The 26,193-nt window shown below is 34.8% G+C and overlaps 2 pseudogenes; both read right to left on the bottom strand.

Annotated features, from left to right (window-relative positions):
- Positions 1-11,999: 11,999 nt before the first annotated feature.
- On the bottom strand, positions 12,000-19,025 carry LOC129870922 (meiosis-specific protein ASY1-like; annotated as a pseudogene).
- A 989-nt stretch (positions 19,026-20,014) lies between these two features.
- LOC129875932 (cytochrome P450 78A5-like) lies at positions 20,015-24,504 on the bottom strand (annotated as a pseudogene).
- Positions 24,505-26,193: the final 1,689 nt, after the last annotated feature.

Below are 26,193 nucleotides of genomic sequence, written 5' to 3' on the forward strand. Positions count from 1 at the left end.
TGGAAATCTTACATCTGCAAGTCAAGCGGTTAAGGAATAAAGATGTTGCATACGTCAAAGTGTTATGGAGAAATTAACAAGTAGAGAGTGCTAATGTGAAGTGGAAGCGGACATAATAAAGAGTTATCTGTATCTCTTTTCTTCCACTCAAGTCTAAGGTACTAAGTTGTTTATTATCAAATCAATTAAACCCTTACGTTATAGTTTCATATGCCTTTCATATGCATGCATGCTCATGAAGTTAGCTCCGAAAGTCATAATTTATTTTAAGGTTTAAAAAACTCATGGTTTATGTTTTTCTATGTGTTATTATATTCATGTTGGGTTGCTAGTCCTTGTTCTATGTCCTTTCTATGCTAAGTTAATCTCATTCGAGGATGAATGTTTGAAAAGGAGAGATATTGTAAGGCCCCGGAAGTTCAAAAGATGAACAAAGAGAAATTCAAGGAAGATTTGATCAGGTTTTTAGTCTACAAATGAGTGTACGACTCGTAAAGGTTCTTACGAGTCGTAAAGGTGATTTGTGGGACTGATTCTGAGGCTGGAAATTTAATAAGTAAAATGTGTTGGACTACGAGTTGATTGATGAATCTTAAAGAGGTCTACAACTCGTAGACACCGGTCATAGTGCAAGGTCTTCACCTCTGCAACTACTGAGCCTCGGTACCTCTTCGACAACTCGACATGATGAGTAGTAGAAAGGATGAACACTCGTAAACATGAGTCATATGCAAACTTCATAATCCTCAAAATTTGCATGTTTTTAAATCTACAAGACGAGTCAAGATGACGACTCATAACCATAAAGACGAGTCGTAATCAGGATCGGTAGAAGCAAATTCAGAGACCTGATTTTCAGGTGTTTTCCAAGACCTTCAGGACGAGTGTCTTGATGACTCGTTAATAATCCTACGACTCGTAGAGTCAATCCGTAGGAATCAAATTCGGGTTTTAATGAAGGTTAATTCTATCATTTCAAAAGTTTGGTTCAATGAACGTAGACATTTTTATGGCTAAGTTCAAAGTCTATATATACCTAATTCTTCAAATTCCCCTCCTATTTAATTCATTCTTCAAAAATTCCCTAAGGCAAGACTAAGAGATCCTCTCAAAGCTTTTTCTCCAAACTTCAAGCTAGGGTTTCAAATTTATCAAGGTTCCTCTTCAATTCTAGGTTGATTTTATCAAGGTATGTGGGAATTTATCCATGGGTTTCTTTCACCCATGGAGTCCCAAGGTTTTCCTTAAAAATATCATGAAATTTCATTATCTTCAAACTCAAATTTTGATGAATTGTGTTGGGAAGTTTCAATTATATTTTTAATTGATATCAATGATCATTATAAGTATGGTTTTTATATTAATAGCATGATTTTAAGTTGAATTATGAATACCCATGCATGAAGCTATTTTCAATGATGATATTATGAAGTATGTTTATAGAATTCAATGGTTTCAAGTATTCTCATAGTTTTCATCCAAATTAGCTATGTTTATGAGTTTAACTCTAAATTCAAGTATGAATTATGATTACGGATTTTAACTATGATCAAATTATGAATCTCATGCAATTTATGAAAAGGTGACTTAGGGACCTATGTTGGTGACCAACGAACCTCATGATATGAATTATGCAAGTATGATATTGTAATGTTGAAAAGCTAATACTCACATTGCAATTATATTATGAAATGATCTATTCTATGAATTATGAAGTTTATGAACAAGTATATGGTATATGTTTTGTATGACTACTATTTTATGTACTCCATGGGATTTGAGTTAGCACCGAGCGAACTTTGAGGTGGGGCCCAACCAAAAGCCTCAGAAGCAGCCTCAAGTCCCTTAAACTACGTACCACCATAGGTTGATTTCATGGCTTAGATAGTGGATCTACATATATCATATGTACACAACCTACCTATCGGGGTAGAGTCTACCTTGGCAAGTAGATTTCCCTTTCTTCCTTTGTATAGGGAGACATCGGGATTCTATGTTATAGATCGCATTGTCTTATTGTCGGTTATGGTTCTATCCCACATATATGTATACTTTCCTTATGTTCTCATATGATCTCAATATGACTTTTAAATGCCTTGATCATTATGTTTTCCTCATGACTGTACTCATCCCTTCTTATTATGTACGTTACTTGATCATTGCATATTGTGGTTTATATTGCATGTAATGCCTACATACTTAGTACATTTAAACATAATAATGCATATTTTTTGCCTTCATTGTCTCATAATGTAGGTGTGGAGGATCACATTTATACTCGTGGATAGTTGAGTTCCATTCAGTGAAGTGTGTGTGAGTCCTCATCTTATAGAGGGCGAGTTATGACTTTGTTCTATCCCAAAGACTTTTTACTTCATTCTTGATTTGAGGGTGAGCTAGGGGCATAGCTTATCCCCCGCCTTTCTTGGTTAGTAGATTCATTAATTGGACAAATGTTATAGAGTCTATGTCGTCAAGTTACATTCTTCTTTTATGATTCATGAGTTAGACTCTTTTTATGTTATTTTCGCATTTACTTTTCCTTATGTATGCTTTATGATATATCAAGAGGCTTGGTTGGATCCCTTCGGGGTTTTGATCACCGTGTTACGACTAGTTCCTAGGTTGGGTCGTGACATCACATGTGCTTTAAAATCTAAATACCAAACTTTCCCTTTTCAAACAGCCTTTGAATGCTGCCACACTATCAAAAATAGGTTCACAACATCAATGGGGTAGTTTTGACATTAAAAGTACTAAAATTGGAGATAGACTAATTTTAAAGTAAAAAATGAGAATGTGGTACCCACTTCGATAATCTAGAATTGAATTCGTGAAAAGGTCCCATTTATCTCCCTGATCTTATGTCCCAAAATGGAATATAATTCGGGGCTCAGAACAGCCCAAAATGACACATGCAAGAAAATCCCAAATTTTAGCTAAAAACTCAATAATGGACAACAAGTATTTACTGAAGTTTACCTCAAACAAAGCCTCTTCGACTCCTCCCAAACACTCCTATGTGTTCTCCCAACTATTTCCCAAAATCTAGGCTTTAAATCTCGTAAATGGACCTCCACAACTCAAGTTATACATTTTTGAAGTTAATAGCTTTGAGCTGATCGTGTCTACACAATTTCTCATCGCAATCGAGTAAGAGAGGGTCGCGATCATGACCACCTAGAAAAATGACCATCGTGATCGCGGTTCTCAAACCTTGCGATCACGATGACCAATTGTTCGAACTTCCTACCGGATTGCGTCCAAGGCCACGCAATTGTGAAGACCTGGAGAAGTGGCCCTAAAGCGATAAAGAAAGTCACCTGCACAGCACCATCCGTAACAACTAGTTTTGGAGAATGATCAAGTCTCCGACGGAGTGCTCGAAATTCATTCGAAATTCAATACCTGCAAATGAGATATGCTACCCCACCAAATTTGATGTTTTGAAATCAATAATCTAAACGACAAAATGAATGCATTATCTCAAAAATGAACTTGAGGGTCATTATAATATCCACTACAAAAAGAAATTTTATCTGTAAAAGTACGAGTCAAGAAGTACTTGAAGACTCAAATAAGCCAGGGAACTGCTCCCGCATCTCTTGCTTGGTCTCCCATATAGTTTTCTTGACAAGATGATGTCTCCAATGGACCTTAACTATAGAAATGGCTTTGGATTGCAACCACCTCATATCTCTATCTATGATGGCAACCAACTCCTCAATAAAGTTCAGACGATCATCTAACTCAACCGCATCATACTGGAGCACATGAGACTCATTTGAAACATATCAGCACAAAATCTAAATATGGAAAATTGGATGAATAGCTGAGAATGTGGGAGGCAAAGCTAACTAATAGGTAATATCACCAACTATCCTTAGAATCTCAAAAGGCCCAATATATATGGGGATAAGCTTGCCCCGCCTCCCAAATCTCATCACGCTTTTCATGGGTGATACTCAAAGGAATACTCTATTACTAACAACAAATCTCAAAGGTTGATACCTATGATCCACATAACTTTGATGTCTACTCTAAGCTGTCCTAAGCCTATCCCGAATCAACCTCAAATAATCTAAGGCCTCCCAAATCAAATTTGTACCATGCAGCCTAGGCTCTATAGACTCAAGCCAACCAACCAGAGAATGAAAATACCTACAATATAAGGCCTAAAATGGGGCATTTGAGTACTAGTGTGGGTAGTAGTTGGGCTGGCCCTGGCCCCATTTGTTGGTGGTGAACTGGATCCACCTGAGGCTCTGCCTCCCGCTCTGGAGTCTGCTATCTATCCTGGGTTGGTGCTGCAGCCCTGGCACGACCTCAGAGTCAGCCTCTACCCATAGCTAGTGCTCTATCAGTGGCCTTTATTAGAAGGCACGGGTACATCACCCTTAGTCGTGGTACCGCGTGTACGAGCCATCCCTATAAAAAGAATTGAAGAAGTGAGATTTATGAAACAAATAAGACACACACTACATGAAAGTGATACAAAAGAGAAAGAGTTCCTAAAGACATCATGTAGCCTCCCGGGGGCACGAAAATAAACTTGGCAGTCAATCACTGTCCTGTGATATTTACTAAAAAAAATGGGACGTCACTGCACCGATCGGAAAGACTCTACTAGATATTAGCTCTGTACAAGTGAGACCAGTGAACCTAGGATGGTTAGATTGTACCTATCATGGTTCAATTTGGCTAATACCAGCTTGTCATGACCCAACCTCTTAAGTCATGATGGCACCTACTATAACCCCCAATAGGTAAGTCAACCCATATCCCAAAACTGCAAGTAATGAGATTAAGGGAAACTAAACAGTAATAAAGCAATAAGAAACTAAATAGTAATAAAGCAATAACTGGAATATCAAGAATAACATGAACAAGAGGAAACACATCGAATATATATAATAAAATATAAGATCCCTCCCAGAACTTGGAAGTCACAAGTATAGAGCTACTACCAAAAACTGATACAAGTCACAAAAGTGGACCGCATAAACAAGATTTATCTCAAAAAGCAAAAGATTAGTCAAACACGTATAGATGGAGACAGGAAGATCCAAAAACTGCCAAGTACTCACCCACGCCTCCAAAGTAGATTGCAACTGGCATGAATCATTGTTGTTAACTATTTCTCGGACCTGCATTACAAAAATAGATATTGAGTATAGTATGAGTAACAAAACAACAGCTACCCATTAGGCATCATAGGCAGACTGAGCTTGAAAAGTAAAGGCAATAAGAAAAGATACAATCTGAGGAAATATTATAATCAATAGAAAGTAAAGAAAATGCACACAAATGTAAGGACTAAAAGAACTAAGTATAGTTAACTAAACCAAATTGGGCCCCCATAAGCCCAGAAGGTACACGCATGCGCAAATTTAAGTAAAAACTCAAGCAAACCCCCATAAGCCTGATGGGTACACAAAGTTGCTAAAACTGCTAATAATATGGAATGCTGAGTCCTGAGCCGGAAAAGCGTAGTTCAGACCCCAAACCATGGATAACCTCCAAGTAATCAGTAGTAACTAATACCAACAACCCAACTAAGAAATCAAGCACTCGAACCTCAAACCACGGATGAGTATCTAAGGGGAAAATCAGTAGTAATCTCCAAATAGTCAATAAGGACAGCTCAACTAAGAAGTCCAATGCTTGAACCTCAAACCGCGGATGTGTCTCAAGGGGGCAAGAGTTCGCAGTCAAATAGATCATCTCCACAAAGGATAAGAGGGCAACATGACTAGGTCTTAAATTTGCGATGATAGTTACTGCTAAATAATATCATATCATATCGTCATCATAAAACCATTGTGTAACGACGTCCACTCTCAGATAATCAACTCAACACTCCAAGCTTGAACCAAAAACCGATCATGAATTGCCAAATGAGGCCTAAAAGCTCAAATCATCCCCCAACAAGCTGTAAAAATAGGGAGAGAGGGTAGAAGGTCGTCAGGCTGATACAAAGCCTATTCCAAGGTTTATACTACAAGACCTAAGTCTATTATTTCAGCCTACAAAGAGCTAAGCCATTTGAATCAACATCGGAGTGAAAGCAAGGCCTAAAGGTTTTAGTTATTGCAAGTCTAAGGAAACACTAGTCTAAGCCTAGACTAAATCCAAAATGCTCAATATCAACAGAAAATAATAATACTCAAAGCCACACAATATGGATGATCGCATTTAAAATGACAACATGCTTATAAGTACCCGATACTATCCAGAAAGGGCCTAAAATAGGAATTCTAACTAACAGGCATGCTCAATCACCTAACCAACCCAAATTCTAAATAATCTTCATGCTATCATATAAATAAGCTCAGTCCAGGAAGATGGAAGTCGTAGTCTACTTGTAGGCCGATCACGCTTGCTCCAAAATTAAAGTACCTGAGCATTCCCTTTTCAAATGACCTTCGAACGCTACCACGCTATCAAAAATAAGTTCACAACGTCAATACGGTCCTTTTAACATTAAAATTACTAAAATCACAAATGGACCAATTTCGGAGTAAAAAATAAGAATGTGGGACCTACTCTGGTAATTCTGAAATTGACTTCATGAAAAAGTTCCATTTACCTCCTTGAACTTGTGTTCGAAAATATAAGACTATTCGGGTCTCGAAATAGCCCAAAACAACACATGCAAGAAAATCTCAAATTTTAGCTGAAGACTCAACAAAGACAGCATGTATTTATTGAAATTTACCTAAAAAAAACCTTCTCGACTATTCCAAAACACTCTTATGCATTCTCCGAGCAATTTCCCATAATCCAGTCTTTCAATCGCTCAAACTAGACCTCTACAACTCAAGTTATACACTTTTGAAGTGGAAATTGAGATGATCGTGTCTAATTATTAAATAAAAGATCAGACATAATTTCTCATCGCAATCGCGGAAAAGAGGGTCGAGATTGCGACCACCCAGCAATATGACCATCACAATCGCGGTGGTCAAACCTCACGATCGCGATGACCAACTATGTCAACTTCCAGTCAACTCTCCTTCGCGATTGCGGCCAATGGACACACAATCACGAAGACTAAGTGGAGTGACCCTTGGCGATCTCAAAGGCTTCATCTTGACCACGATGAATAAAGTCACCTACACCAACACCAACACCAGCTAGTTTTAGAGAATGATCAAGTCTTCGGATGCTTGAAATTATTTCTAAATCTCGTGCGTGCAATTGAGATATGCTAATCCACCAAATTTAACACTTCAGACTCAATGGCAGTCAAAATGTCCATACAAGGTCATTTTGATAAAATATGGGTCCTACATCCAAGTATTATTTTTGGCTAAATTCCACTATGGACCTCGGAATTAGACTGAAAGCCTCAAGAAGCACAAAAAAGATCGTTGTAGACAAAACTCAATATTTCAAAACTAACCGTACTTATAAAATTTTCATCCGAGCGTATTTTTCAAGGATTTTGACCAAAGTCAAACTTAGGCCAAATTTCAAAGGCTAAACCTCCTAATAATCTAAACTCACATCAAAAGCCTCAATACTCATGCCGATAATGTTCCTAGCCTAATTTGGTCATTTTGGAGCTGGTGGAACTGTCTGAATTCCATTCTGAGGTCGTTTTCATAACTTTATAACCAAAATCAACTTTTCAAGTTTTAAAACCTCAAAAATAGAGAAATGAGCATAAATCTCAAATGAACGATAAGGTAATTGAACAGTCACTGTCAGCAAATCATAAATAACTTGAATCGTTATAAAAATGCTCTAAATGATGAAATAAATGCATTATCTCAAAAAAGACCTGGAGGGTCATTATAATGGTGTAGGAGATGAAGAAGTAAAAGAATATAAGTGCTCCTTGAAGAAAACAATATAAGTGCTCCTTGGAGACAACATCCCTACTAACAAAGAATTATTTGGTGGCACAATCAAGCAACCTATACCATTTTTGAGTAGAAAAATATTTCAGGAAAACAACTGGTCTTGCCCTTGACTCAAACTTATCTGGCTTTAACAAATTGGTAGCATAACACAAGCAACTAAAATGTTTTAAATGATCTAGTGAAGGGATCTTAAGATATCACATTTTGTAAGGTGTTTTTTATCTTCAAAACACTAGTTGGTGGTCTGTTGAGGAGATATACATCACCTTCTACACTCTCACCTAGTATCTAGATCGAATATGAGCCTAAACTTTTAAGGCTCTAGCAACATTCAAAATGTATCTATGCTTTCTTTCTACAACATCATTTTGCTGAGGAGTGTATACACAACTACTTTGGTGAATGATTTCATAACAATCAAGCATATCATGACACTGTATATTAAAAAATTATGTGCCATTCTCTGACCTAACAATTTTTAAACTAACATTAAACTGAGTTTTTATTAGGGACAAAAAGGTTTTCAAAATAATGACTACATAATTTTTCATTTGAAACAGATAAATCCAAGTGTATCTAGCATAGTAGTCAATAAAAGTAAGACAAAAACTCTTTCTAACATGAGTAGGAATTTTATTAGGACCTCATACATCAAGGTGTATCATTTTTAAATATAAACCACTTATAAAAATACTAGTTGAAAATACCAACCTGGTTTGTTTAGCTAATGGACATAGAGGACAATCTACAATTGCAGATGCATCTAAGTTCTTCTTCTAAATTAATCCAAGCCTCTTCATAACCTGTAATAAAGGATGTCCTAACCTTTAATGCCAAAATTTAGCATCTCTTGCCTTTGTTGAGGTCAGTGCATTATTAGTTAAACACACATCTTTGAATCCTTGCTTCACAATACTCAAGTTTTCCTCCTCCTTACCAGTCTCTCTCATCTTGTCACTATAAAAATTTTGAAATATACAAAATTAGAAAAAAAATGACAAAGCATGATAGGCACTTGGTTAGTTTTGAGACTGATAGCATGTAACATTTGAAGTCTGACACATACAAAATATTGTCAAGTCTCATGTCTTCTAGGAACTCAACAATTCCTATATGAATGGTACTAGATTTTTCTCCATTTGGTAACTAAAAATGTTGGTTATTAGAACAATGAAGCTCAACTATGTCCTTTAATATCTAGATTAGATAAAATATGATGAGTAGCACCTGAATCTATGATCCATTTCTTTGGACAAAATTCAGCTAGTAAAAATGTAACAATACCTGTCAAAGTGTGTTGGTCAGTCTGGTAACTGATCCTTCTTACCAACCATTGTTTCTTGAATCTTCCTATATTGTTCATTTGAGAACCTAGGACATTTCTCTCATATAACTATTGTAGTTGTTTGTACTGCTCGTATGTGAAAGCATGACCACCAGATCCATTTTTCATAGAGAAAATATTGCCTCTTTTAATTTCTACTCCATAATACTTCATCTCATTAGTCACAACATTATTTACATTGAAATTATTCCTTTTTTCAAAATGTAAATTATGTGGTTTTCTATCAAAGTTTGAATTGTGTGAGTTGTGGGGTTTTAGAGTTTGCAAAATAGTTCTTATTGTTGAAATCATCATCAGGATCAGGTTCCTTTTTTGAGTCCTTCAAATGCCAGTAACCCAATAAAAATTCTCTCTAACGAGTCCACCTCTTCCACAATTATCACATTTAACAAAGAGCTTGTTTCCTCTATAAGGTTGACCTCTATTAACTTATATGGTCAGGGGTTCACTTTTCCTCCCATAGCTGAAAAGAGACATGATCGTTGGATTTCATCCTCATTGAGCATAGCATATGCTTGGTTCAATGATGGTTCAATAGTCTTGAGAAAAAGTTGAATGCACACTTGCTCATAAGAATCATTTAAACCATTAAGAAATTGTAGTAAAATCTATCCCTGGAGGTGTTCAATGTAATCCCTTCACTTCACAAAATCACATCCACATGTGAAAACCTGTTCATCATATTCATCCTAAAGCTCTCTCGGCATTGTAAAATATGTTGCTACAGAATCAGTTCCTTGCGAAATTATCACAATCTCTCTATGTAATTGAAAAATACGAATTTTGTTCACTTTATCAAACCTCTCTTTTAGATCTTCTCATACGAGATGTGCATTTGACGAATATACGATTCCACTAAGAAGGTGTGTAGAAATTCTGTTCATAATCTACGACACAACAATCACATTGCAAGTTTCCCAATCTTCATGAAAATCAACACTAAATTGATCCTTCTTACAGGTGCCACTAACAAATCCCAACTTTTTTTTAGCTTGTAGTGCTATCATCATAGATCGATGCCATAGCCCATAATTTTCAAATCCTGTTAATTTAGTTGGAATCAACACCGATCTCGATGTATCTGATGGATAAATGAATAATGAATGTATAGCTATTTGTGATAGCGAATCTAAAGTCATTTGAGATCGCAATTGAAAACTTTATTTGATTTTAAACATATGATTTCACTCATTACTGCTCTGATACCATGTTAGCTTTCAAGTCTTAGCTTGGAGATCCAAGCTTCAACAATGACGAAAATGTATTTGCGTAGAGAGAGAACGGAGAGAAAGATATCTTGATTCTATTCAAATCCTTGCATTTGCGAATATAGGTACAAGTGTATCTACCATATATATAGGCTACTCCCAATATTTGTATGCTTAAGTTGCGTGCTTGCGGCCTTTTCACAGGCTAACCTCAAAAAAATTGGTTCCCTTCCAATTTTAATTTATTTGTCTTGCTTTCCCTTTTAGTCGGTTGTATATTTAAAAACTACGTTAAAAGTATTAAAAATCACTATAATTAACAACTCAAAATATTTTATTACATGTTTAAAAATTGCATTAAAAATATTATAAATCACAATAATAAATAATTTAAAATATTTTTACCCTGTAATAGGAGGCTACAAGACACAACTCTTAAAAGTATATTATATATTTGATTTCCGTTAAAATTACTATACATCACAATAATTAACAATATAAAATATTTATAAAAAGACATATTAAAAGTTTAGTTGACTCTTGAAATTCTATTAGTGTCACATAAATTTGAACAGATAAAATAACATATATTATTTGAAAATTACGTAAAAGTTATTATAAATCACAATAAATAGTAACTGAAAATATTTAAAGATCATGTAAGAAATTTGGTTGAAGGGGAGCCTTGGAGTAATTGGTAAAGTTGCTGTCATGTGACCAAGAGGTCACAGGTTCAAGCATTGGAAACATCCTCTAGCAGAAATACAAGGTAAGACTGCGCACAATAGATCCTTGTGGTCGGACCCTTCTCTGGACCCTGCGTATAGCGAGAACTTTAGTACACCGAGCTGCCCTTTATGTAAGAAATTTGGTTGACTTTCCTAATTCCATTTGTGCTATATATATTATTGGAAAATAACGTAAAAGTATTATAAATCACAATCAAGTACCATTCAAACAAAGGGTGCATTGACTATTTGAGTGAAGAAAAGAGGGGCTTTGTATAGACACTCGAAGAGATGAAAAGAGACGAAGCACAGCTGAGCAATTTCGATGAAATCAATGGATGTCTATAGGGTTTCTAAGTGAGAAGAAGCAGTGCAGGAAGCAATGAAATCAAGCTGTGTAGCGAGCAATGAAGGGCACGTGTAGATGAACAGAGAAAGACCAAAATACCGCTGGCTGAAGCAGACGTCCAAGACATGCTTGCTTGAAGCCTCTTATATATAGTACCCTTCACTAATCACTGTTTATAACTAACAGACAGTGCTCTAACTAAATTCCTTTCAATACTATGCTAATGTCAAAAAAGAAATGTATTAAAGGGAACCTTTTCATTTAATCTAGAACAGGCAAAATTCATTTCAAATTAGTGCACCAAGAAGCTAGGATTTAGATCAACAGGAAAAGCAGATGAAGAACAGCATTTGAATCTTGGTCACATCTATTACAGATTAGTCAGTAGTGAGTACAGTAAAAAAGAAAAGTAACAAAGAAGACAGAGCATGTGGCACCATCAAGAAAGGATAAAATATCTCATTTTTATATCTATGTTGAATCTCATGTATATATCTGTTTTACTCACAGAATGGAAACTGAAATTCCCACCTTCTGCCTGTGTCTTGAAATGTTAAATATAATGATGATACATGAACATGAAGTTGAAATTTGAATAAACTACATAGATTTATATAGAAGATGTCTCTTGCATACTTGCATTAGATTATGTTAGCATATCCTATTACTTGCCTGCTGTGTGGTCCACGTAAATTTGACAAGAGAAATTCGGAAAGAAACCAATACAAACTGTTGGGATGACAAAAGAGCACTATCCTCTTACTCAAGTACAACTATTAGAAAGGAAACTACCCAGATTTTTCACCACTAAAGTTGAGGAACCATCAAGAAACTTGAGATTTTTGGCGTCTCAGATACTGAAGGATAGGTTCTTTTACCTGTAGATAGAGAAAAGGAAACAGAAGAATAATTAGCAATATTTCCCAAATACTTCAGAGGATTCTTTACTAAGATTTTCTGGAAAGACGGATGTCATACCATGCTTGCTTTCCTCTGACGTTTGTCCTGACTGGACTTGCTACAGACAATTTCATCAGGTTGGTTTGGTTTTCCATTAACTCTTCCATTCTCCTTATCGGGAACAAAGCTCTCCCGAGAAGCTACAGGCTGCACAAACATCATATCTAACTATTTGTTACTGTAGTTTCGTTAGGAAATCAACTAATTAATTACTGAGTTATCGTTGTTTACTGCAGATTATTGAGGTAATCCACAACTGAACCAACCTCAGCGTTGCTTGATGGTGTCTTTTCATGATCCTTTCTCTTGGAGACAGTCTGATCACTCATGACAGATCCATTCCGGTATGCATCGGATTTGCCTCTAGTACGTGTGAGATCCAATCCAACAGAGTGGAGAGCACCACAAGTGGATAAATCTCTAAAGTTGTTGTCTAGTAGCCATACAGTAATATTAGATTTTGTGGTCTGATCTTGATGATAAGTATAGAAGTATTGACTAAAGGTGGAATCATTACCTGATTCATGCATGTCAAAATCCTGACCATTTATAATAGTTAAAGATAAGAGTTGAAATAGTAGAAGTGCAAGAAACTGTCAAACTTATATTTAATTCAAGACTATTACCATACTGTCTTTTGCTAAGACCTTAGTAACTTCAGCCAGCTTTTCTTCAGTCAGGTAAGAGTGGATCACACGCTTCCCTGCAATGAAAAAATCAGTCCATCAATGGGCAATTGGGACTTCTTTCTGAACCATTACTGTTTGCCAGAGGCCAGTGTATCTAGTCTGCGGTAGCTCTTAGCCTCAATGAATCCATCTTGTATCATTTTATCAATTAGCCTCTTCACCGCAGTTTGGTTGGCTTCTCCTTCCAGTTTACTTTGGAGCTTGGCAACAGTTACATAGTTCATCGGAAGTGCATGAAACAAAGCCTGAAACAAGAGACTGTCTTTGTTAACATGCAATCCAGAAAGTAACATCAAACTTCATGCAAATCAGAAAAAAAAAATTCATGCAAATCAGTATTAGTGAACTATTCACAATTTTTTTGCTTAAGCAGTTGAAAGGGAGTCATTCATATTCCTCTCCAAAAAGGGAAATTTTTGTTCATACTCCTCTTTTAACTTCACTAGACTTCTCTCCTTTGTTTGAGTTGATAAAACAAAATACAGAACTTCTGTCTCCTCAATCTGTAGGACATTACTGGGATATTCACTCTTTCCAAAAACCTTAAGATTAGAAAAAATATATTACTTCGCACAAATGTTTTCTTCAAGCTCCCAAATTGTATGACTCTTTATCTATAAAGAGCCCAAGTAAGAAAGTAGTAAAAGCCTGCTTCCCCAACCCATAAATTAGTCATCATGCACAAATATATGTTCTTTTCTCGGGTACTGCAGGTGTTTTAAGGTTGAGGAGGTTAGGCGTGCTGTTAGCAGGATGAGGATGGGGAGAGCGACAGGGCCCAATGAGATTCCGGTGGACTTTTGGAAGAGCACTGACAAGGCAAGTTTGGAGTGGTTGACCAAGTTGTTTAATGTTATTTTAAAGACTGCTAAGATGCCTGATGAATGGAGGTGGAGTATTATGGTTCCATTGTACAAGAACAAGAGTGATATCCAAAACTGTAATAATTACGGGGTATCAAACTACTAAGCCACATTGTGAAGATTTGGGAGGGAGTGGTGGAGATGAGGGTGAGGAGAGGAGTGTCAATCTCAGGGAACCAATTCGAATTCATGCCGGAACGTTCGACTACTAAAGCAACCATCTTATGCGGAGACTGATGGAGAAATTTAGATAAATAAAAAGGGATCTCCATATGGTGTTCATTGACCTTGAAAAGGCTTATGACAAAGTTCCGAGGGATGTTCTCTAGAGGTGTCTGGAGACTAAAGGTGTCCTGATGGTGTATATTAGGGCGATAAAGGATATGTATGCTGGACCCAAGACTTGGGTTAGGACGGTGGGAGGTGACTCAGAGCATTTTCTTGTTGAGGTGGGACTACACTAGGGATCGGTGCTGAGCCCTCTTCTTTTTGCCTTGGTGATGGATGAGCTGACACAGTCTATTCAGGAGGTGGTTCCATGGTGTACGTTATTTGCGGACGATATAGTTTTGATTGATGAGACTCGGGACGGAGTTAATGATAGGTTGGAGGTTTGGAGACAAACTCTGAAGTCCAAAGGGTTCAGATTGAGCAGGACCAAAACAGAATATTTGGAGTGCAAATTTAGTGTTGCGATGGATGAAGAGGGTAGGGAAGTGAGGCTTGCCACCCAACCTATCCCCAAGACAGAAAGCTTTAAATATCTTGAATCCATCATTAAGAGTAGTGGGGACATCGATGATGATGCCACACACCATATTGGGGAAGCATGGTTGAAATTGAGGCTAGCCTCTGGAGTCTTGTGTGATAAAAAGGTACCGCCTAAACTTAAAGGTAAGTTCTACAGAATGGTTGTTAGACTAGCGTTGTTATATAGAGTGGAGTGTTGGCCAGTAAAGAACTATCATGTTCAGAAGATGCACATTGCAGAGATGAGGATATTGAGATGGATGTGTAGACACACTAGGAGTGATAAGATCAGGAATGAGGTTATTTGGGAGAAGGTGAGGGTGGCATCATCCGTGGTCGACAAGATTAGAGAAGTGAGACTGAGATGGTTTGGGCATGTGCAGAGGAGAGGTGTCGACGCCCCAGTTAGGAGGTGCGAGTGGTTGGATTTGGGGGCTATGCGGAGGGGTAAGGGTAGACCAAAAAGTATTGGAGAGAGGCGATTAAACAAGATATGACAGTATTCCATATCACCAAGGACATGACCTTAGATAAAAAAAAGTGGAGGTCGCAGATTAAAGTAGAAGACTAGTAGTGATAGAATGGTGTCTTATTGTGTGTCGGTTTAACATGGCCGTACATCTAAGCGTGCTTTTATAGTTGTGTTGCTATTGCCTTTGATTATTGCAGTACTTTGCTATAGTTATTGTTCTTGTCTTGTAAATTTTGCATTGCATTTTATTTTTATTTTTATTTCTATTTCTATTTTTACTTTTTATTTTTTTTTATATTTTTTTTATTTTTTATTTTTCCTTTTTTCTTTATGCTATATATATTGTTTTTTTCTTTCCTACTTGAAACTGTGACTTTTGAGCCGAGGGTCTTTCGGAAACAGACTCTCTATCTCCATAAGGTAGTGGTAAGGTCTGTGTACACCCTACCCTCCCCATACCCCACTTGTGGGATTCCACTGGGTTGTTGTTGTTCTTGAATATAAAGGAGGAAGGGAGAAGGGACAGTAGAAATTAAGAGACAATCACTTCATCTATATTACTGAAATGTGAAGGAGTAGTCACGAGGTAAAGAAGTAGTGTGAATCACAATCCCCTGGCAATGAACTTTAATTCAATGGATCACTTCCCAGAAAGAACAAATAGAGAAAGAGGAAAAGTAGGAGTACAAAATCAACATATACATTTAGTTAATTAGGAAATATAGACTAAATTAACTAAAGAGGATAAATGTATTCCAGAAGGATATTACACACAACTACTAGATACTTTTAAGCTCAATTCAAAGGATATTAATCAGGTTTCACCTTCATGTACATGTAATCTTCAACTTTTCCATGTTGAGATTGATTGCCATTTTGGTTTTGTTGGCCCTCTGATTCTTCTTTCACAATATCAAACTCATAGTCAAATTTCTGCATTTGAGGAATATGAAATTTTGGGTGTTGGAAAAGAATATATTAGGATTCAAGAGAGTAAAGATGTAAACAATTAATGAATTGAGGAAAACAATAAGAGACCTTTTGTGTCTTAATGATGTGTCTGTGCCAGCACTTGAAAGAATTCATTCTTTAACAAGCTTTTCCAAAATGTCTAAAATAAAAAAAATGCAGATTAAGAAACTTTGGACAGCTTAAAAACCAGAAAGAAAATCTTTAATCATCTGATTATTATTTGGCACAAAAACTTTGGGAATTGATACTAGGGTATTATATCACTGTTCCCCTCTATAGAAGTTCAGGTTGAGAACACCTTCATCATCTTGTTAAAAGGTCAATTCATTACCTTCAATCAAGGCCTGCAATCAGGATGAAATATTAGGTGTAGGACTGGCTAGTAAATGATGGAGAAACCGATACTTGATAGGAAAGCCAGCAAAAGTATCTTACCACTGAGATGTCTGGGAAATTTGAGAGAGCATCTGTCACTTCAACTCTGTCAAGGTGGTATGTGCTGATCCAGTCCTTAACGCGGACAAATTGATGATCGTCTTCTGCAGGATCTTGAGTATCATCTGAAAACCAATAAATGCATTAGAGTTCTTGACAACCTGGTTCCGCAAGAAAGTCAATAGTATTTGCAGAAAACAAAAGTACCTTCATCAACCATTTCCCCTTTATCCTGAACATTTTTCTTTTCTGTGAAGAAAAAACGCTTATCTTTTTAAATTTATGATATTAAAAAAATACTGACAGAATGAATCCATGTAGAAGACAGGTCGAATAGAGGCATGTGCATTACCAACTGGTGCAACTATGTATTGGTCTTCGTCAGAGTCACTGACCTGAAATTGATGGATATTTAACGTCAGTGCATGAACATACTTAAAAGGATAGAAAATAAAGTCAAGCTTTATAAATAATTGAGGCAAGGGGAACCAATATTCCACCTCACAATCAGATGCACTGTCATCTCTCTTGGCAGAATCAGCTCCCAAGCTCATAACATCATTTTGATTGTCATCATTCTCATCCTCGCAAGGATCAAGCACACTCTTAACCTGAGGAAGAAAAGATACCAGTGGTGAACTGATTGACCACTGAAAGAAAACTAGTTATGTTCATTTTCCTGTGATCTGGCCCACACCTTCAGAGCTAACACGAGATGCTTGCTGTTGGCATTTCCGACCTCCAATTTTCAGAGGATTTTTCGTCCATGCATTAAGAGCCTCCTCGTCAGTGCAGCCTCTAAAGAAAGGAGGTTCATAATCAGCAGGCTGCACAACCAGAAATTCTGTTACAAAAGTTTTATTTGACCAAAATATGACAAGCTAAGTGATTTTTGAAGCAAAATGATATTTAAAAGGTGAACTGGAAATATGTAAGCTAGGAAAATTCTATGAATGCTTTTTGATATGGCTAAGCAGTGTTTTCTGTGGAAGAGTAGCCCGAGAACCATTTATCGACACAACTATAGGAATCAATTTGGGGTTCAAACTCAAAAATAGTCATAAGCTACATAATTAGAGAAGTAAGATGACTTTTTTTATAAGGAGAATTATTTTCTGAATGTCAAAAAGGCATGATAACAATAGCAGCTTCTTTAAGGCAATGTGCTTATAGATGCAAATATGTAATTTGCATGGCTACAATATATGGAAGTTTAAATTCACCTGAAATTCAAACATCCAGAGGCAAGCTAAAAGAGGAAAGGGAAAAGAAAAAGAAAAATTAGAAACAAACAAAATTGAGAAAAGGGCATACCGTGACATCATCATGATAAAGAAGTTTCATCAGTATAGTTCTCTGAGAAAAACCAAGAGAATCGAACTTTATCAACAAGATGATAGTAGAAAATTGGAGCCATGCTTTTTAGGAACAATAGAAAGCTTTACCTCTTCTGGCATCTTATCGAGAGTTCTCATCAACTGTATCAATGTACGAACCATTTTACAAGAACTCCTGAAACATACTTCCCTCTCAACACAAAAGGTTCTTGTAGTACAAAAAACAACCAGCATGAGACTGAGAATAAGAAGAATCATTAGACCGATAGCTACCTCATTTGATTGGGTGTTATTTCAGAAGTTGAGTTAGACTTAAATGTTCCCCCTTTCTTTGTTCCAACACGATTGACATTCACTGACACTTCTTCAGAGTCAGAACTTGAATAACTGAAAGAAACTGCAAGTAAACAACTAAGTGTATAAGTTATTGTCACAAGCCAGACTGCTGAAAGTATCAGCTCTTCTTTCAGCAATTTCTTTATCTTAGGCAACAACTATGTCCTAGATAGTAATCTAGTCAGTCTCAGATGTGATTAACCAGTGCAAATATGATACTGCAACCTAATTGAAGTCGTCACTTAACCAATTTATCTTAATTCTTCTTACATGCATATTCCTCAATCATTGGTCCATCAATTGCTTCGCACACACAGAACAAAAGAGTTTTCAGATATCTCTTCTGTACTGCATCATAAACACCTAGGAACAGAGAAGAAAGTGGGGGTAACAAATGACAAGGAAGAAGGGGGTAACAAATGACAAGGAAGAAAATAAACTGTAAGGTTCAGTTTGCAAACTAGAAAAAGATCAACAAACCTTTTTCCATCAAATCAATAAGTCTACGCGACTCTGCATCCATTGGCATTAGCTCCTTGATCTTCATCTCTGCTTGTGATGTAAGTATCCAGTAAATTAATTTGAAAGCTGAAATAGATGGATATTATAATATTTTTTTGTAGAGAAAGGTTACCTAAGGCTGGAACAGATTTATCACTGAAATATTTCTCAGGAGAGAGGCCTCTGATGTAACTAATGTTGAATATAGCAAATCAGCAGAAGGTTCCTTGTCTGTTTTTGAAAACCATGGAGAAAAAGTGAATCCACATAAGTAAATAGCATGTAGTACTATGTTTCTATTTGCTGACCAATAACTCTCGCAACAAGATACTGGAAAATTTACAAACTGACATACAGAAGGTGATTTCACATGAGCACATTTAATTAGCTTTAGCAGATCTACTTAGGAGGTAGTCTCCAATAAATTTACTAGAAAAGCCGTGCAGTGACACTAGAATATATAATTGCTCATTTGATTGTAACTCAATCATGTGTAACTTTCAGTCACTGAGATACTTCAGCGTCCTGAAATTAGCTACAAAATAAACTTGACACTAGATCATAGCATTCAAAACAGATAAACTTAGAAGCACCCAATTCCAGGAGACACTGAAAATTGAAAAACTAGATGAACTTGAACAATTTATACTTATTAGCTTCTTAGATCACGTTTGTTGATCTAGAACATGTCTTACACATCCTGTTTTTTAATTACATACAAACAGATTCACTCAACGATCTTGTAGTATTTGTTTAGTGTAGTATGCTTAGGTTATTTGATTCATCAACTTTCTAAACTATAACTTTTATCTTTATTATTTTGTTGGGATAGTGAGATAAGCTCATTGATTACGAGAAGCAAGTTACTTCTTTTTTTCAAATTGGTGTTAAGGGAAGAGGAAATGGTTGGGGAGGGCATTACAAGGTGGAGAGTCAAATTAGTCAATCAAATGAGCTATTAGAAACCAATCATCAATCTGTCTTTGCAATCATAAAGTATATTCGAGGAAAAGATAAACTAGATATCATGATCATATTTTAATTTGCCAAAGGCTACATCAACTCATTTACATGCATGTTAACCAAACTTCAAGGTGATATAGACTTTGTTTCTCATTCATAGGATTTTGTGATCCGTGATAATACCATGAATGCGTAGATAAATTCCATAAAGCTTATTATATTATAGATTCAGAATTACTTAAATTCTACGCCGACTAAATGCACGACAAGCTAGAGGTTTCTTCATCTCAAGAGAAAGCTTCAAACATTCTGAAAGATCAACAGGTTTACTTGGAAGCCATTTGAACCGTTGGAGAAGTCGTGCTAGTCATAGGTGCACTGTGGCTAACCCTAGTACCTTTCCTGGGAAAACCCGACGTCCAGACCCCAAACGGAGCGTGATGGAGAAGTCTTGTTTACCGGTAAATCTTTCGGGCTTGAAGGCCCATGAGTCTTCCCAAATAGTAGGGTCATGCGTAATAGCCCACATATTGACCATTGCAGTTGTCCCAGCTGGAATGAAGCACTTATTAATATGAGTATCATGCATAGCTAAACGAGCCCAAGAGAGAAGTGGGCATGGTGGATGTAATCGAAGAACTTCCTTCACTATGGCCTGCAAATAAGGAAGGTTTTGAATGTCTGAGTCATGTACCTTCCTTTTATGACCCACACACGTGGCAATATCTTTTTGTGCTTTTTCTTGAACCTCTTTGATGTAAAACCATTCTTGCCAAGATCCACTCTACAAGGATGCCAACTGTATCTGTTCCTCTAAATACCATTTCCTATATAAATTACATTTCAACTAAAAAATCAATTCAATTTTATACCATTGTATACCTTTCCAAATAAAATGATATATATATATATATATATATACATTCAGTTAAAACTCATATATTTAATCTCAACTTACTTGGAAGTAAGATGTGTTATAGATTGTAGTTGTACAATTGTCAAATATGTTTCAGAAAACAAAATATTTGTATTTTTTGTAATTCATAAACACAACTACTTAATTTAATACATGAGTAGAATTGCCTTTCTTTTATTTTCTCTTCACGAGCCCACCTTCAGAGGCTAATGTTAGAATTAATAAAAAGTTCAATTTAATTGGGAGACACGTTAGTTTAATAGTAACTCCGAACTTATTAGTTTAGAAGCATCGTTTAGAAAATAAGCATAATTTTGTAGGGATTTGACTCTTCGTACATCTTCTCTTTATTTTTTCAAGTGCATATGATCGAGTGACTTTTTATATTTAAAATTTAAATATTTGAATTAACTTAATTTCACAAGGCTCTTAATCATAAAAAAACAAGTTAGGAAAAAAAAACTCATCAACTTTGATAAGAAAAATCTCTATCTTCTACAAATTTTCGCTCCTCATTAGTTAACTATTTTCATTATATATGTTTTACATCCCATTATTATCATTGCCCTAATCTAAATTCAAAAATACTCTCTGCTTTCTTTTTAATTATCTGATCAAATAAAACGAAAGATAAAGGTGTAATGAGATCACACATGGGGTAAAAAGCAGCAGAAACAATTAAGAGAAAAAAACGACTGCCTTTATTTTTAAATAGAAAATATTCTAAAATATTTTTCAAATACTGCCAAAAGTTGTAAAATTTCAACGAAAGGCATAATTTTATATGTTAAAGTAATTCAACAAGTATAATTAAAGTGATGATATTAGTGAGGAGTCAAAATTTGTGGAAATTGGAATATTCTTATCAAAGTTGGTGAGATTATTTTGCCTAATTCATTCTTTAGCTACCAGATATTTGTTAAATTAATTTAATCTATATTTTTAAATATGACAAGTCACTCATTCTAAATATGCACTAAAATTAAAAGAAGGTGTAATACAAAAAAGCCATACTATGTTTGGCGGAGCTGGAAAAAGTAAAAGTGGAAAAACGAAACAAAGCTTATATACATATATCTAAAACGGAAAATGGTCAAAAATGTCCTTAAATTATATGAAATGAATAAAAATGTTTTTCATTTATAGTTTGGTTCAAAAATACCCTTGTCATCAATATTTTGGTCCAAAAATGCCCTTATTATTAAAATGGGTCAAAAATGCCTTTTTTTTCAAATAAATATATTATTTATTTACTTTTTGAACACATTATTTTTTCTAATAATAATTTATTAGAAAATGTTTATCCTACTTTGATTTCAAAGTATATATTTTTTATTTTATTATAATTTATTTTTATGATTATCTAAATAAAAATTAATGATGAGTTTACCGTGAATTATGATCTTATATATATGGTATATAGTATCTATTAAAAAAGTACATAATATAAAGTTATTCTATTTTAATTGATAAAATGATATTGAGAAGAAAAAAATATTTCCTACATTTTTATCAGTTAAAGTAATTTTAAAAGAAAGAAAAAAAGAATAAGGTTTATTAAAAGTAATATTCTTATTAGCACACGATGCGTTTAAAATGAAAATATATATATATATATATATATATTCGAAAAAGAGTATTTTTTTTGGATCCATTTTGTAATAATATGGGCATTTATGGATCAAACTATTAACAACAAAGACATTTTTGGATTAAAGTATTAACGACAAGGGCATTTTAGACAAAACTATAAACTTGGGACATTTTTGTTCATTTCACATAGTTTAATGACATTTTTGACCATTTTTCCGTATCTAAAATTATACACTCCCTCCGACTATTTTATGTGGAACCCTTTACTTTCTAATCCATCCAAAAAAAATATGTCACCATATTATAATTAGAAACAATTAACGTTAAAATTTTCTTTTTCCCTTACTGAAATGATTTACATCCATACAAGTATATAAGGATTATTATAGATCACAAGTTTCAAGTCTTTCTTTTTCTTTTAAAGAAAATGGTATTTTTGTGGACCAATTTAATAATAATATGGATATTTTTGGACCAAAATATTAATAATAAGAGCATTTTTAGATCAAAATATTGACGACAAGGATATTTTGGATCAAATTATAAACGTAAGATATTTTTATTCGTTTTACATAGTTTAATGATATTTTTTGATCATTTTTCGTATCTAAAATTATATACTCCGTCCCATTTTATATAACACTTTTTTCTTCTTAGTCCATTCCAAAAAAAAATATTACCTTATTATAACTAAAAATAATTTAACTTTAAAATTCTTATTTTCCCTTTAATAAAATAATTGTCAAGCTACAAATATATAAGAATTGTTACGGACCACAAATTTCGAAAGCTTTTTCTTTTTAAACACTTTGACAAATGCAACTATTTATATTTTTTAGTCAATTCCACGCGCAGTAGACTTGTTGCTGACGAAGTAAACAAATTCTATAGTTGACACCACATGACACAAAGTTAACTTTTTAATAATGAGTCATTTCACTTCAAATCATTAACGAATCTTAACTATCTACCAATAGTAAAGTATGATGTACTCTAGATATGTTCAAAGAGTTGACAATATTTTTTATTATTAAAAAATATTACTTCTCAAAATAAGTATCATTTTTAGCAATATATATATATATATATATATATATATATAAAGTACACATTATATTTATTGATTTTCGTGACTTTTATCAAGGTGATACTTATTATTTTAGGACTGAGAGGGCGTTCAATAGCTAGCTAGCTAATTGCTAACAATTGGCTAAAGTCTAAGCATCTGGAAAGAAGTTTAATTTAAACTTGTAAGAGGCAGAATTAATCCTTACCCACAAGACAACCACCATATCTTCATCGTTAAGTTGATCTTCTTTTGCCAAAGATAGCAAAACACTAAGGAAGTCATTTTTCATGTTTACTAATTCTCCCTCTCTTCTCCTTTGTTTTATTATTTCACCAACTAGTTCATTCACTTGAGCTGCCAACTTATGACACCTTCTCTTAGTACCCCAAAAGTCTAAAGGAAAATAATCTGACCAATTAAATTCTCCAATCAATTCATATCCTTCCTTCACCATTAACCCTAACCTCTCACCTTCTAACCGTAAACTACTCCCAAACACACTTTGAAGGATATTACTTAAAGACCCTTTTCTCAACAGCCCTCTAACCTCAATAAAACCACTCTCATTCATCTCATTGACAACTTCTCCTATCATGTTATCGGCTATAAGTTGTCGAAGACTCTCAAAACTTGAAATTCTCCTAGGAGAAAACATATGATTCGCAACAATTCTTCTTAGATTTCTCCAATAACTCCCATAGGGAGAAAAACCAATGGCCAGTTCGAACATGAGTAGTTTAGCTGATTCTTTCAGGGGACGGCTTGAAAATGAGGCACTCCAGAATATTTTCTTCGCAGTGTCAGGGTGACTACTGATAATAACTCGAGTAGCACCAAGGCTTATAGTCATTAGACGAGTTGAGCCTAGTGATGAAGCAATCGTGGCGAGTTTCCGGTGAGCACAAGACCCCATTTGAGGTAGAATTCCCAACAAGGGCCAAGAAAAAGGACCATCAAGTTTTTTAGGCTTTTCATGATGATAGTGTATATAGTTTCTCCATGAAAACCCTCCGGGCACTAACCAAAAGTTTAAGGGGAAATTAAGGAGGAAGGAGAGGAGGAAAGTTGCAAGAGTGAAAGGCCATGGACAACCATAGTAAGAAATAACTAAGATAAAGAAAGAAAGGTTTGCCAGAATGAAGGGCTTCATCTTAATTAATTTGGGACTTAAAAATGTAAAACCTATGCAAGTAAAATAACTAAGTGGATTGCATGTGTGATTAATACATATAGGGTAATTGGTAAGTAATTAAGTTTGGTTAATTCTTTAGTTACTTTTGCTTAACCTTGTTTAAGGGACCTTTTTCTTTCGACAATGATAATAAATGCTAATTAATTATCTCATCATTGATACTACAAAATAATAGATTGACACTCAGAGAGAGTTTCTGGGTGGTATCAATCACTTTGTATAGGTCAACATAGCTTCCTGTTTCTCAGTAGATCGGACGATTCGATTTAGTTTTATGTATTATCGATTTTCGATTTTAAAATATGTTAAATTAATAAAATATTTTTTTATCGGTTTATCGGTTTTGGTATGGTTATAGGTCTAGGAGTACCATTATAGTTGTGTTGTTAGATTATTTCATTACTTTGCTAATGTTATTGTTATTATGTTGTGCTACTCATTTTTGCGGTTATGGTATATATATATATATATATATATATATATATATATAGGTTCTTCTCTCTCTTTCTTATTTGGGAATGATACTTTTGAGCCGAAGGTCTTTCGGAAACAACCTCTCTATTTCCATGAGGTAATGATAAGATCTGCGTACATTATACTCTCCCCAGATCCCACTTGTGGGATTTCACTAGGTTTTTGCTGTTATTGGTTTATCGGTTTTGGTCCTTAATAGTTTGGTTTTCGGTTTAACCAAGAAAATAATTCTCATAAAATAATTATATGACTTCTCTAATAATTTGGCGCGACAAGACAATAATATAACTTTACAGAATGCTCATAAAATAGAAACAATAGTGAATAACATAAAAATAACTCTACAATTGCAACACAAATAAAAGAACTAGGACAATAATGTAAATTGAAGGCTAAAAGACAATGGTAGTAACCAATAAGGTATTAATATTAATATTTAATATTTATTTATGGGTAAAGTAGTAAATTACTATTGTCTTAATGGGTTGTCGATTTACCCTATAACCCAATATTAAAAACCAATATCGAACCAATAACCTAATAATTTTTATTATAAAATTATTAAAAACCCATTAACCCAACAACCCATTATCAATAACTCAATAACATTATTTTCGATTCGATTTATTGGTCAGTTCGGTTTTTGCACACTCCTACCTGTTCCTACTTTCCCCCCGCCTCCCACCCCTCCTTTTTTTCTTTTTTCTCTCTTGGCAAATTAACTCCTACTTGTTAAATATAGTAAAAAAAGAAGAAGAAGAAGAAGAAAAGGGACATTAATACTCCATCCGTTCCAATTTATATGTAACATAGTTTGACTTGATAAGAAAATTTTAAAAATATAGATAGATTTTAGTAATTTGTGGTCTAAAATAAGTCATAGATGTGTATATGGCTATAAATCATTTCATTAATGATAAAATGTGCATTTAAAATTAAATTATTGAAGATTGATGTGTTCTATAAATATGCTTGGAGATCGACCAGCGTTTTTTATTGCATGAACCTACAATTTCAATAATATTTTCACCTACTCTTCAACGTGACTCGAACCTTCAACCTACCAGTTGATGGTGGAGGTGCTCAACCATTTGAGAAAACCTCACTTGTTACTCTCTTTGTTCAGTTTTATTTGTCCAATTTGAATTTCACATTTCCCTTAAGAAATAATAT

Source organism: Solanum dulcamara, chromosome 2 (assembly GCF_947179165.1).
Source record: "Solanum dulcamara chromosome 2, daSolDulc1.2, whole genome shotgun sequence".
In the NCBI taxonomy this organism is placed as follows: Eukaryota; Viridiplantae; Streptophyta; class Magnoliopsida; order Solanales; family Solanaceae; genus Solanum; species Solanum dulcamara.